The sequence below is a fragment of the Raphanus sativus genome, chromosome 3 (assembly GCF_000801105.2).
Source record: "Raphanus sativus cultivar WK10039 chromosome 3, ASM80110v3, whole genome shotgun sequence".
Lineage (NCBI taxonomy): Eukaryota > Viridiplantae > Streptophyta > Magnoliopsida > Brassicales > Brassicaceae > Raphanus > Raphanus sativus.
In genome coordinates, this window is record NC_079513.1 from 7,544,816 (window position 1) to 7,559,176 (window position 14,361).

The 14,361-nt window shown below is 36.7% G+C and overlaps 1 long non-coding RNA gene across 1 annotated transcript; it reads right to left on the reverse strand.

Annotated features, from left to right (window-relative positions):
• Nucleotides 1-2,769: 2,769 nt before the first annotated feature.
• Nucleotides 2,770-4,035, reverse strand: LOC108846070 (uncharacterized). The gene is made up of 3 exons (XR_001948599.2): nucleotides 3,741-4,035; nucleotides 3,395-3,645; nucleotides 2,770-3,042 (listed from the first exon to the last, which is right to left on the reverse strand). It is a non-coding gene; the product is annotated as an uncharacterized LOC108846070 (long non-coding RNA).
• Between the last annotated feature and the right edge of the window lie 10,326 nt (nucleotides 4,036-14,361).

The following is a 14,361-nucleotide window of genomic DNA, read 5'->3' on the forward strand; positions in this document are numbered from 1 at the left end:
AGAAGTTAAATATTATAATAATATGAATTGTATATATAATCAAAACTCTATCAGTTGTGACTATATATATTAGACTATCCTATTAATTTCGTATATGATTATAATCAGAGATTTTCACTTAATTATAGAAAGTATTATATGCATATGGCATAAATTAAGGAAGTCCACATTAGAGATTGATATTTGCCTTAAATTTAATCAGAAAGAATTATATAAATTTCCATTTTCAATATATATATATGTCATCATTTATGATAATTTTGTAATCAAAAGTATTTTTACAAAAATTTAGGGATTGCAATAAATTTAATATGGAATTTCTTTTTGAATGTATTTTATAATTTTCAAGATTACTCATAAATTTTTATATACGACATTTTGATATTATAATATAAAACAATTTATATTGTCTATCTCAAAATAAATGTCATGTATCCCATAAAATACAAAACATATTCATAAAAATAAATGTCATGTACTAAAGTTTTATAGAAATACAAAATTATGAATCATTTATATTTTCCAGTCCCTAAAAAATATCATTTATAATTTAGAGTCGTAAAGAAATATAATATTATAAAAATATGAATCATATATATAGTCAAAATCCTATCAATTGTGACTATAGATATCATATACTATCATATTAATTTCGTATAACATTATAAAAACCCGACCGGATTTGATATTATCGTCCATATCAATGCACATAACCAATTAATATCAATTAATATGACTAAAACATTATGTTAAGCTACTATTAATTCACAATGGCAAAAAATGTAATAAGTCTAGTAAGAAGAGGATTTTTACATAAAGAGGTTGAGAAGGAATACGGTGTTGCCATATAGGAAATGACATTCTTGTTAATAACACATGAACATAAGGTTACTCTCTAAAAATACTTCTATTTTAATATACTAGGGTAAGCCCGCGCTTCGCACGGGAATTCAACATATATTTTAAGTTTAAAAGATTTTATTTTAGTTATGTACACAATGTTATTTTTGTAGTTTTAGAAAAAAATTATCATTATTCTCTGTTAAACTCGTTTGTTGTAAAAGACACAAAGTTAGTTTCGTTGTGACTGCCTAAATTTTCTAATATTATTGTCGTGATTAAATAATGACATTGCGTTCTATATTTTATTATGTTGGTATAGATATTTTAAACTTTTTTTAGTATAAGTTATCCAATTTCATTTATGTTATTTTATTTGTTTGTTATCAGGTTAATTTACATTATGTCTTTTGTTGGATTATGTAAGTATATATTTTAGTATCATTTCTGTACTAAAATTATGGTTGAGATTTTTATTTTAGTATTTTAAACAATTTCACATTTAATTAAATAAAATAACCTTACATTTAAACATATACTTATTTTAACCTTAAAACCAATTTGATGTAATTTTTTAAAAAATGTTTAATTTATATTCAATTATATGTGACATTAAGTTCACTATTTTTATAACAACTTTCAATATTTATTTTATTATTGTTTCTGTAAGTTATATACAATATAATTTTTTGTTTCATAGAATATACTTTTTGATATTTTTTTGTTGATTCGCTGGGTTTGCATTTGGATGTATTGATTGCGTGAATGTTTTAGCTTTTGAAAATGTTTTTTTCAATAAGGTGATTGTCGTTAGAAATCAAGGAAGTAATTATGCTGGTGTGGCTGAGTTAAAAATGTTTGGTTATATATTATATGTAAATTTTTGTGTTGATAATTTTTTTGATTAGATGTGTTCCATCCTATGATATGGGGGAATACAATGTCGTTGTGATTTAAAATAAAATCATAATTCAATTGTTAAAATTGTTTTCGTAAAGCTATGTTATATTTTATTTTGGCCTTGTTGATCTTTTGATCTATTTTATTTTAAGGATTATGTTCTGTTTATGCGGTTATATATTATTCAAATACAATGTTGTTATTTCTTGTCATGTTGACTACTCGTTTTTCTTGTTTGACTTGTTTCAAATTCATATCAGTAGTTTTTTTTGTCAACCATATCAGTAGTTTAAGTCGCTAATATTTTCATGATCTAATAATATATATGAATTTGTTTTTTTTTTGTTGAACCGAGTAATACCTATTATATGTTTTTTCTTAAAATAGATTAGAAGTCTCATATGGTAATTATAGGTTATTTTTCATTAACCTTATATATTTTGAGTTAATGTTTAGATTATGTTAAACGTTCATGAAATTAAGTAAGCTTAGAATATTGTTTTATTTGTATTGGAGTATATATAATGCATTATATAATATAATTATAATACAAAAATTTAAATCTAAATCTTAGGATTGTAAATAATTAGAGCTCAATTTTTTTTTTTCTAAATCATATTCTCTTTTCCTTTGATCATTGTTTTTTGATTACTTGATTACAGAATCCGTACGTGTTCATTTTACATTGGAAGGAGGGACATAGATATTGATGATGGACGATATAGTTATCAGAAGAATTAGTCATTGATGATCACGTCATTAATTACTTTTGCTTCCATACGACCCATTTTTTATGGTCTTATACCCTGCACTTTCTACAATTAACATGAAGACCATCAGCTATCAGATTTTAGAAACACACTCATATTCGAAAAACATTAATACATGACATACAACCCTGACATCGAGACATTCATATTTACCCTCTAATTTCAGCCCTTCCACATTCCCTAGAAATGCAGGTAAAAAAGACGGTCGATTGAATGTACACAGCATCAGTTTGGAAACAAATACAAATGACCAATGGTATAGAAAATATTAGACAAATTGAAAGAAGTCTCTGTTCTCGGCCGACCAAGTTTCAAGTCACGTAAGGTAATAGACTAATAACTTTGCACACTAACGACCAAAATTTGAAAAATGGACCAATACAAACTAACAGTTTACCATCTCTCCTAACGTACTACAACTTTCTTCTCCCTTCTCCAGATCCAGCAAGATGCGAAATTTGAAGAGCATAGCTCAGATTCAATGTTGTGACTTTGATCCAGGGACCAACCTTCACTTTGATAGACGTCATCTCTGTAATACCACAATAAAATTGTGCATAATATTAGCAACATATATAGTAGCCAGCCAGAAATTAAATTAGGAACAAAGATGTAATTAGTTGCAGAAAACTGCATTATTGATCCAAAAGAAAACAGCTGGAGACTATGATTATTAGCTTGGTAATTAAAAATTTAAAAACTCCACTCTTCTCTTTTAGAGAAACAAAGAAAAGATATTAAGAAACATAGTAAAATAGCTTCATTCACTAAAAATGGTAAATTGCTATATTTGCTCTTCCTTTTTACAACTGAAAAAGCATAACACAAAGTTGATAGAACATGAATTTTGTAGACTCTAAACTGAAGAAACCAAGGAATCACACCTTTGATCATGTTTCAGCAGCGTCAAGAGACGTCATAAATCATAAGAGCCTGCTGTTACTTCCTCTGCTAGCCAATCCGGTGAAAAGAGTCAGCAACCAAGAACAAAAACGTTAAGCAACAAAGAAAGCTCGGAACTTGCATTCATTTGACTCTGAATAGTTCTCAAATGAGTTCACCAGCGCACTTGACATTCCTGCCCTCCCAGAAACGCAGTAATCTGACCTCAACAGGGGAGGAGCACCTACAGGACCTAAGAACAGAAAACACTCTCGAATTAGCCATATCATAGAAAATAAATATGCTAAGAAAGATATAGAAGAAGTTTTGGAGATGAGCAAAGCATACCTTTTTATATCGTAGAAACAATGCCTCTAAGAAAACTAACCCACATTGAAGTGTAGATCGTGGCTCAAGGAGTTAAAAAAAACATGTTTAATTAGATGGATCTGGAAGATGTCTCATTTCAATGGAAGAAAAGAAGGTGAAAAGACGTGATCGAAACCCCAACCAACGGAATCGTCACGGCGACTTCGCATCTCAGCTTCTCGTAAATCGTAAATCAAAGATTGTGAAGAACCCTAATTTCCAAATTGTTGAGTTTCAAGAATATTAGTGTTTAATGGGCTGGTTTCCTTGTGGATATTATCAAACCCATAATAAACACACAAACATAATGAAACCCACATCTACGGACAACTTTATTAATAAAACGCATCATTTTAATTAGTCGGACACGTGTTGCAAGCTCAGGCCTGGAGTTTCCAGTCTGTCATCCTATGTGTCATAGCACAGGAGAGAATAAAATGAACTTTATATAAATAGATAAAGAATTGTATAGTGTAACTTATCGTATTAACAAAAAACATGTTCAAAGACTCTTAATAACCGTCCACGTCCATATTATGTACATAATTCTTCTATCCACAATATAGTATCTACAATAACATTTTTAAAAAATATTAAAAAGTCCCTATATAAATATATACATGTGGATATCAAAACAGAAATAAAAGAAATAGATTTCATTTTGTACATATATATTTATATATTAATACATTAAAATGTTAAATAACGATAGACAAAACAAGGAACAAATACTGTTTTTAATTAAATATTAATTGAACAAAAAAAATTAAAAGTTAATTAACAATTAAAATATATAAAGTACACATAATAAATATCCTAACTAAATAGTAAGAAAAAAGAATATATCCTAACTAAACTAACGTAACTAAGTTACATTTTTTTAGTTACTCTAACGTATCTTTTATAGGTGTCAATGGTCTAAAGGGCAAAACTGTCCAAAAACACCTTCATAAACACATAAAATGTCTCTCAATGTGGCTTTAGATGTTAAAGAAAAGACAAAAATGTCTTATAGTGTAATGCACTCAATTGAAACAATGATACTACTTTCTCTCCTATCGCTGAGCAAAGGGCATATATGTTAAGAAAAAGTTTCGTACAGTGTGAAATTGTGTCTCCAGCGTATTGTGTCAAGTGTTAAAAAAAGAGAAAAAGTGTCCCATAGAGAAATCAACTCGAGTATAAATATTAGAGGAAACTATCAGTACTTCATTACATTTACTGACGATTTCAGTAGATATGGTCATATTTATCTAATGAAAAATAAGTTTGAATCTTTTGAAAAATTCAAAGAATTTCAGAATAAAGTACAAAATCAGCTTTACAAGAAAATAAAAGCTCTCATATCGAGGTGGGGAATATTTGAGTAAGCGTTTAATGATCATCTGAGAGAATGTGGAATTGTTTCACAACTCACTCCTCCAGGAATCCCACAATGGAATGGTGTGTCCGAAAGGAGAAATCATACTTTATTAGATATGGTTTGGTCTATGATGAGTCATGCAGATCTTCCACCATCATTTTGAGGATACGCTCTAGAAACGTCTGTATTTACGCTGAATATAAATCCATCAAAATCAGATGAGAAGACACCATATGAGATATGGACTCGAAAGGTTTCAAATTTGTCTTTTCTGAAAATTTGGGGTTCTTATGCTTATGTCAAACATATGTTTACAGATAAGCTTGGACCAAAATCTGATAAATGCTTCTTCATTGGTTATTCCAAAGAAACCAAATGTTATTACTTTTACAACTCCACTAAGAACAAAGTGTTTTCTTGAGAGAGAATTTATTTCTAAGAAAAATAGTGGGACTAAGGTACAATTCGAAGAAGTTCGAGAAACACAAGAGAATGTTTCATCCTTTTAAGAAGATGATCAATTAGATTTACCAAGAGTCGTAGAATCCACACCTATGGAACCTGAGGTACGTAGATCCAAAGGACACGTCACGAACCTATATGGGGTTTGGGTGACTGATCATCATGATCTATTGATAATAGAGAGCGATGAACCTACATCCTTTGAGGAAGCTATGATGGGCCCTGACTGTAACACCCCTAACCGTCCTAGGTCAAATACCACTAGACCGGTCGCCCAATAATCAAACAAGAACATGGACGACCAATCAAGCTTCGACGATCGGTCTTGCAACAATCAAACAAGAACATGCACGACCAATCTTTCAACCTAAACCAATCCAAAGATGCCATAATTTAGTTCACCAAGACAGGTCGGCCAAGATACTAAATGAATTCAGACCTTTAGCCATCCTGCCCCGGATCCCTAGTTCCTCGAGACCATGGCCTAAGGCTTAAAAAACCGTACCACGATCATGAGTTGTGTTAACTCGAAGAAGGTTAATATCAGACGGAACCCAAGTTACAAATAAAACACAAGTTTATTAATATAACAACTTGGATTACAAATACGAAAGATTTTTGAGGACTGGCCAAAATATTACAATACAAACGTTTATTCAAAAGTCTATAATACAAAGGACAACAAAAACTACACCGGCTCGCCATGTTCCTTGCGCTTCACTACTGGTTACCTGCAAGCAAAAGGAGTTTACAATGAGAAGGAGCTCTAATCGCTCAGTGAGTCACGGCTCCCTCTAACAGTCGCAAAAATCTCCCCCAAAAACCCAACATAACACACAGCAATCAATCAATCAATTACAATCAGAAACTCGACTAAATCACCAAAACGATTTCTTAAGAAAACAACACGACAACACTCTTTCCAAAAGAGCTTGCATATTAGATCATGTCCCTAAACAGGCAAACCCATCTCACAACCACAAAGACACATGAGAATCGACCATCGACTAGCTGTTCTGGTCTTATCCGGTCATGTCAGCTCGCTATCCCGTCGGATAGTACTCAGACATAGGATGCAATCCCATCACTCTGAGTCTTCCCATCAATAGCTCCAACCATATAATGAGGCTATGTAGGATCAAACCGCCCACCACTCACATCGGGTCACACAACACCGAATCACGAGTAAAACCTCATTTTCTTCACAACGACTCTTTTTCACAAAAACCGAATAAATTAAGAAAGCAATCAACCATACAAGAACAACAATCAAGCAAAATTAAATTATCACACAATCTATCAATGCATCCTAACAATCAATATAACATTCAATTCTAGCAATCAACCTAGCGATTAGCCGAAGCAACATAATAAACACGCAATCTGTCAAGTAATCCTAACAATCAACAATAAACATTATAATCAACAATCAAAAATTCACACAATAAATCAACCTAGTTTAGATCCTCAGTCAATCACTTATATTATCTGAGATCAAATTATGTAGTGTTAGATACCTCTATTGTATGTCATCGATCTTTGGTCAAGCAACAATCAAACAATAAGAACATGCTTGGCAAAACATCGATGATAGACAACTTCAGTACCCACCACCCGTCATAAATTATCACTCACTTTACAAGTAATTAACCTTAGATCTAACTACAAAAACCGACACCAAGACTGATCTAGCCTCCTGCCGAGATCAAGCTTAAAATTTTCGGGAACCTGCATTAATAAATTTGTCAACAAACAATCACACATCACTGAAACTCAAAATGCTTCAGGATTAGGAGGTCTCTAACTAAGGTTGAAAAAAGGTCAGATCCTAACTCCTCCGAACTCCTCCTAACGATCTACACAAAGCTCCCGAAAACTAACTAAAATATCACTTTCTCTATCTAATCTCTCTCACTCTCTCTCTAAGGTGAGCCACGGTTTTGGAATGGGAAAATGGCAAGGGATGGGTCTCCATATATATAGTATGAATACCAGTGCATGGGCGACGAGGTGGCGAAGCATGAAAGCTCTCGGGTGACAAATGGCGACGGCGGCGACAAATGGCGCAAATCTCTCCTCCAACAAACAAGTGTCCATCTTCTAGAAGAAATGCTGAGGGAAAGACATCTGTCCAATGTATAGAAGGTTTTATCAGATGTTGACACGTGTCCTCCCTTTTCAACCAATCAAAAATTAACATGTGGCTCTTTTCTCTCCGACCAATGCAAATGCGCCACATCATCAAGTGTACTTTTGACCAATCAATAATTGTCATGTCTGTTGACATGAAGAGAATAAAAGAGCAAGAGTGATAGTAACAAGAAGAACAGTCTGTACAAGTCTTGATCATCCGGGCTGTACATGAGTACAAGTCTTGATCATCCGGGTTGTACATGTGTACAAGTCTTGTCCTAAGTTTGTCTTGGAAGGTAAGGAAATGTCACAGACTGATTTAACTACCTTCCTGATGTCTTGGGCGAGTTTAAACAAGTGGTAGGAGCCGTTGGAGGAGTGTGACAAACCAAAGTCACATGTGAAGGAAGAGAAAGAGGAGATGTCCCTTTCATCTCAGCTGAAAGTGACTTGCCCTGATCTTGTCTACAATTGTTTATGTATTCTAATAGTAACAAGAAGAACAGTCTGTACAAGTCTTGATCATCCGGGTTGTACATGAGTACAAGTCTTGATCATCCGGGTTGTACATGTGTACAAGTCTTGTCCTAAGTTTGTCTTGGAAAGTAATGAAATGTCAAAGACTGATTTAACTACCTTCCTGATGTCTTGGGCGAGTTTAAACAAGTGGTAGCAAGTGGTAGGAGCCGTTGGAGGAGTGTGACAAACCAAAGTCATATGTGAAAGAAGAGAAAGAGGAGATGTCCTTTTCATCTCAGCTGAAAGTGACTTGCCCTGATCTTGTCTACAATTGTTTATGTATTCTGATTGTCTTACTCTCTCTTGTTTATCTATTTATGTAACCTTTGTGACAACTAAATTAATAAAGGAAATATAATTCCTCACTTCTCTTTTCTCTCTCTCTCTCTCTCTCTCTCTCTCTCTCTCTCTCTCTCTCTCTCTCTCTCTCTCTCTCTCTCTCTCTCTCTCTCTCTCTCTCTCTCTCTCTCTCTCTCTCTCTCTCTCTCTCTCTCTCTTGGTTTATCACTTTGATTCTCACACCATTCTTGTTAAATCACCACAACTAATTTATAAATTCATACATTTCATCAATGTCATCAACTTCAACAAATACTCAAATGAATATATTTGGTAATAAAACCACTCCTGAATGCTTTGTTCTTGATTTGTTGCTTGCATCTCGCTCGATTAGCCGATTTTGGCAATTTCGTTCAAAATCGGGTTTCTCGGTACCATCTTGCTTTTCTTTTGACCAACTCCATAATTTGACTCCAAAAGCCTTAAGAAATGTTTATAGGTTACTTCCAATACTCTTTGGTGCATGCTTCTCCTCTTCGTCCATCTACTCAAGCATTCCTGCTTTCGACTCGACCAAAACGCAAATTACCCGAATGATATACCATGGATTTTACCCGTTTTTAACCATGGTATACTAGTATTTTATTATATATTTAATCTGTTTTCTAGCCTGTTAGGTATGTTTTCAGGTTCAGGAGCATTTTGTGAGAAAGTGATGTTTTTGGAGCATTTTGGAGTACAAGAGATGATATACCCGAGTTCACCATTCAAGACTAAGTCGGAAGTCAACATTGCGATTATAATCGATCGATACTCATCTTGAGTTGTCGATCGATGTAGCTGAGAAGATCCGCGTACTAGAAGATTATAATCGATCGATACACATCCAGTGTTGTCGATCGATATCGAAGACGAAATGGTTTAGCCGACTACTTCACCAAAACTTCACCAAATTACGAGATTGCCTCTGACGAGTTTTTAACCTAATGGAAATGCTTAAATATTCCTGCAAAGTGTTTTTTGACGGCAACCTTCGAAAGAAGCAAGCTTTTAACAACCCTCAAAGCAGAGAGTGTGAGAGAGAGACTAGAGTTTTATTTGTCTTGAGAGATTGGAGAGATTTCTCATCTCCTTTTGTATTTCTACTTTATTCTATCTATGCAATTCTTTCATCTATCTATTGTTATGAATTGCTTAGCTATGTCTGAGTAGTCTACTTGTTAGATCTAGGGTTCAAATAGGTTTGTGGGATTAGCCCCAAACTATAATTGCTAAGTTGTGATACTCATCAAATGGATTGCACCCTATGCTTGTTTTAGATTAGCTAACTAGAACATAGATCACTAGGATCTTTGATTATCTTGAATTATTCATTTGAGCTTGCCTGTCTCCTGTTGAGAAGAACGACAGTTCCTCCTTGAGACCTTGTGGTCATATTCGGCTCGCGCCTAGGCAGATCTAGAAGCCGTCGATCGATATCCCGACAGGTGAATCGATCGGCGCTGCGAAAGGTGTATCGCTCGATATCTCAAAAGGATATCGACCGACTCTTTTTCTGTGTCATCATGCGAAAGGTGTGGCCAGGGATCTAGATAATTTAACCAGTGATACTTCAGTTGAGTTAAGCGGCTGAGATCTATAGTATCATGCAAGCAACTTGTTAAAGCATTTATAGAGATTATAATCTCCATTCCTGAATAGAAACCCTATGTCTAGCACTCTTTATCACATTTAAACAACCCATCTTATTGTTAGTTAGAGCAACTACCTTGCTCATTTTAGGAATTGTTACTTTTACTTCCATCATATAAACCAATCTTGCCTAGGATTGATTAGTAGATTTTATTTAATTGGTTCTCTAGCTCCTCGTGATTCGATCCCTAAGTACTACAGTTGTACCTCTTATTTGAGAGAGTAAGCTCTACTGGGTAATTTGAGCACTATCAAATTTGGCGCCGCTGCCGGGGAGGTTTAATCGCCATTAGATTTAATCTTATTAATCTTAGGTTTTTCTTTTTACCCCTCTTTCTAATTAAAATTTTTCTTGTCTTTTCAGGTTCATGCCCAGCAGTACCCAGAAGCAACAGGGGAAATGAACTATTATTCTCAGAAGATCCTGCACACTTGGAACGTTCAATCCGCAAAGACCTACGCTCCGCATCGATCGACAGAAACGCAATACCGTCGACTGATACTCACGTTCAACAGTCAACCGACAGTCAGACAGAACCGTCGACCGATACCGTTCGCCGATACACATCGTTCGATACTTCTAACCGTATATCGATCGACACTACTCCGCGAAGCATGGTCGCGATTGTTATTCTCACGCAGGGCGAGAATGGAAACCTGTATGAACAAGAAGGTCATCTGCGTAATGCAACAGGTCAGAAGCTAGATGCACATGGAAACATAATCCCTGAGCCTGAAGCTGAGGCTACAGGAGAAGCTCAAACACGATCGTTGGCAGACTATAACCGTCCATACGAGTACTACACCAACAGATCAGCTGTTCGACTTCCAGAAATTCAGAAGCCGAACTTTGAGCTCAAGCCTCAGTACTACTCTCTCGTGTCTCAGATACCTTATTATGGGCTATCACACGAGCATCCTATGGACCATCTGGAGAGGTTCGAGGATCTTATCGTTGCTATTCGTATGGATGGAGTCCCTGAGGACTACCTACTCAGTAAGCTCTTCAAATACTCACTGATTGGAGAAGCTTCGCACTGGCTCAAGCAGCTACCTACAGGATCACTGACATCCTGGGCCGACATAAAAAACGCCTTCCTGCGTAATTTCTTTGATGAGGCACGAGCTGAAGACTTAAGAAGCAAAATCGCCACTTTCGCGCAAAAGCCTAGTGAGACTTTTAAAGACTCGTGGATCAGATTTAAGTTCTTCCAGCGAGACTGTCCACACCATGGATTCAATGAAGTGCAGCTGCTAAGCACTTTCTACAGAGGTATCGCCTTGAGGTATCAGATGGCTCTTGATACTGCTAGTGAGGGGAACTTCAACACTAGGAATCCAATAGAGGCTGTGAGACTTATTGAGAACCTAGCCAACAGCAGCACCAAGAACACTGACTCTGACAAGAAGAAATCGGTTGCAGCCATCGGGAAGACTAGATGAATGAAGTCAGAGCCAAGATAGACGCTTTACATGCATTTCTGGGGCAGCCAATCTGCTCAGCTGAAGAAGGAGAGGCTAGAGAAGGTGATACAGAGGAAGATGTGAACTACATTGGAGGTACTGGATTTCAGAGATATGGAAACCAGAGTGGAAACATAAACCTTTTTGGCAGTGGTCAAAAGAGTAACTACAACCAGAGTTCACAGTATCAGAAACCCTTCACCAACACAAGGAACTACGGCAACTCAGCTTACCAAAACCCACCGCCACCCACCCAGGAGAGTAAGTTTGATGCCATGATTGATAGAGTTCTGGAAGGTCAGCAGAAGCTTACGGTAGACTTCAATGGGAAGATTGATTCTGTCTTCAACAATCTAACCACAATGGTAGGTACCATTTGCACTCAAGTTAAGAAACTTGAGACACAGATTGTCCAGACTGAAGACTCTATCAGGAGGATTGGAACTTCTAAGGAAGTAGGGGAAGGAAATAGGAAACACCACGTGAATGCTATCATAGATGATGATTTTTGGCAAGTGGTGAAACAAGAGAAGCTACAAGAAGGAGACTTTGAAGTGGAAAGTTCATCAAGTCTCGGTGGATCACAATGGTGTCGATCGACACCAACTAGTCCACATCGATCGACATCGAGTATGTCATTTTCGGATACGACTACAGATTGCAACGCGGTTAGGATATTGACACATGCTGAATTCACGGCTTCTCATCCATACCCTCCCACCCACACCTACGAAGATACTGATCGACAAGACGGGCCACTCATCGATCGACACAAAGATGAGAAACGTATCGATCGACCCTATTCTCCACCTATCGATCGACACGCACCTCTCACATACCGAGTGCAACTACCATCGATAGACAGCAACCGAATCAATGCACTCAGACCCACACTGAAACCACAAATTAACCCTACAGAGATCACTGGTAACCCTTCAGACACTACACCTACATCAGAGGGAACTGAAGGAAGAAGGTTAAGAAGTAGGAAAGAGAAGATTCCTAAGAACCTTAAGAGGGAAGCTAATGAAAAAGAGATTGATGGTTTCACTAAGAGAGTTATCAGAATCCCACCAGAGAAACCTTTTGAGGAGGTTTACTTCACAAGCAGATTGTAGATGTTCTTTAAAGAAACAAGGGAGACTGAAACTGACATTAGGAGAAGGTTTGACAATGTGAGAGAAGATATGAGGAAAATGATTACTTTGCAGAAGAAGAGTGATCCTGGGAAGTTTGCAATACCCTGTGTAGTACAAGGGATTGAATTTCCTCATGCACTATGTGACACTGGTTCATCAGTTAGCATCTTACCAAAGGTCATGGCATACCATCTTGGCCTGCAAGTAGAGCCTTCACCAGAGATCTTTACATTCGTGGATTACACTCAGAAAAACTCTGGAGGCTTCATCAGAGACCTGGAGGTACACATTGGTAATGCTATCGTCCCTGTGGATTTTCATGTCCTTGACATCAAGCTAAATTGGAACTTTTCCCACTTACTTGGAAGAGCATTTATGGCTACAGTAGGAGCCATATGTGACATGAACACCAACAGGATGTGCTTGACTATGATAGATCCAGACGTCCACTACGACCTTGTCAAGCTTGGCAAACCACCAGCCAAATCAGTGGTAAAAGAAGATGATACTGGTATCATAGCAGTTTGTCATTGTGAAGTCGAGTACGAGACAGAGTACTCGGGATCGATCGACAGTACTTTAACATCATCGATCGACACTTGCAAGTTAGAGGAGATCGACAACAAATATGGATCATCGATTGACAAAGACCCACCAGATGATGAACTCGATCTACCAGATCATTGCTACCCGAATTTCGCCATCCCGCCCAGCCGAAAGGAAGATGATTACTCAGTAAGGAGTTGGGCAGATAGCGGATTTCATGAGAGTTTTGCAGTAGACATAGCCACCTCTTCCCACAGAGGAGACCACAGTGAAGAACATGATGCAGACTATTGGGAAGAGAGAGCTTGGGAAAATTACTTGGAAAATGACAGATTTGCAATTCGATTCCCACAATCGATCGACATCAAACGCCCACCATCGATCGATTATCTACTTCATCCCGCAAAACGACATCGTCCACCGATCGACATCGCCAGTATCACATCGATCGATATTAACCCGAACGACTTGAAGGAAAAAATCAGAATTTCACCGATTAGGACAACACATGGGTATAAAAGGTTGACAACTCAAGCCACAAAAATTCAAAACTTTTCACCTTCTACCCAGCAGCTTCCAGCATTCAGAAACTTATCAATGGAGGACTGCAACAGCATATACAATCAATCCAACCGTGCAGCTAGACGTGCACCATCGATCGCCACCACCACTGCACCATTGATCGACGACTTCAACAGAGCTCAACCTCGATCTCATGAACCTTACGATATCAGGAACGTTTCACTAACACCTGATGAATTTGGAATTTTCAGGGACACAGATGGCTATGCAAGAGCAATGGATGGAAGAGTTTTGCACATAACCAGAGAAGACATAGCAGACATCCTCCAAGTTGCTAATGGACCAGAAAACCTATTCACACAGCAACGTAGCCATCTAGACATCCTAGCTCACGTCCAGGACAACCACAACACCAACACAAGGGAGGATACAGTTCCTCGACAATTCGGTCAACCTAGGAATTCACCATCGATCGACATCG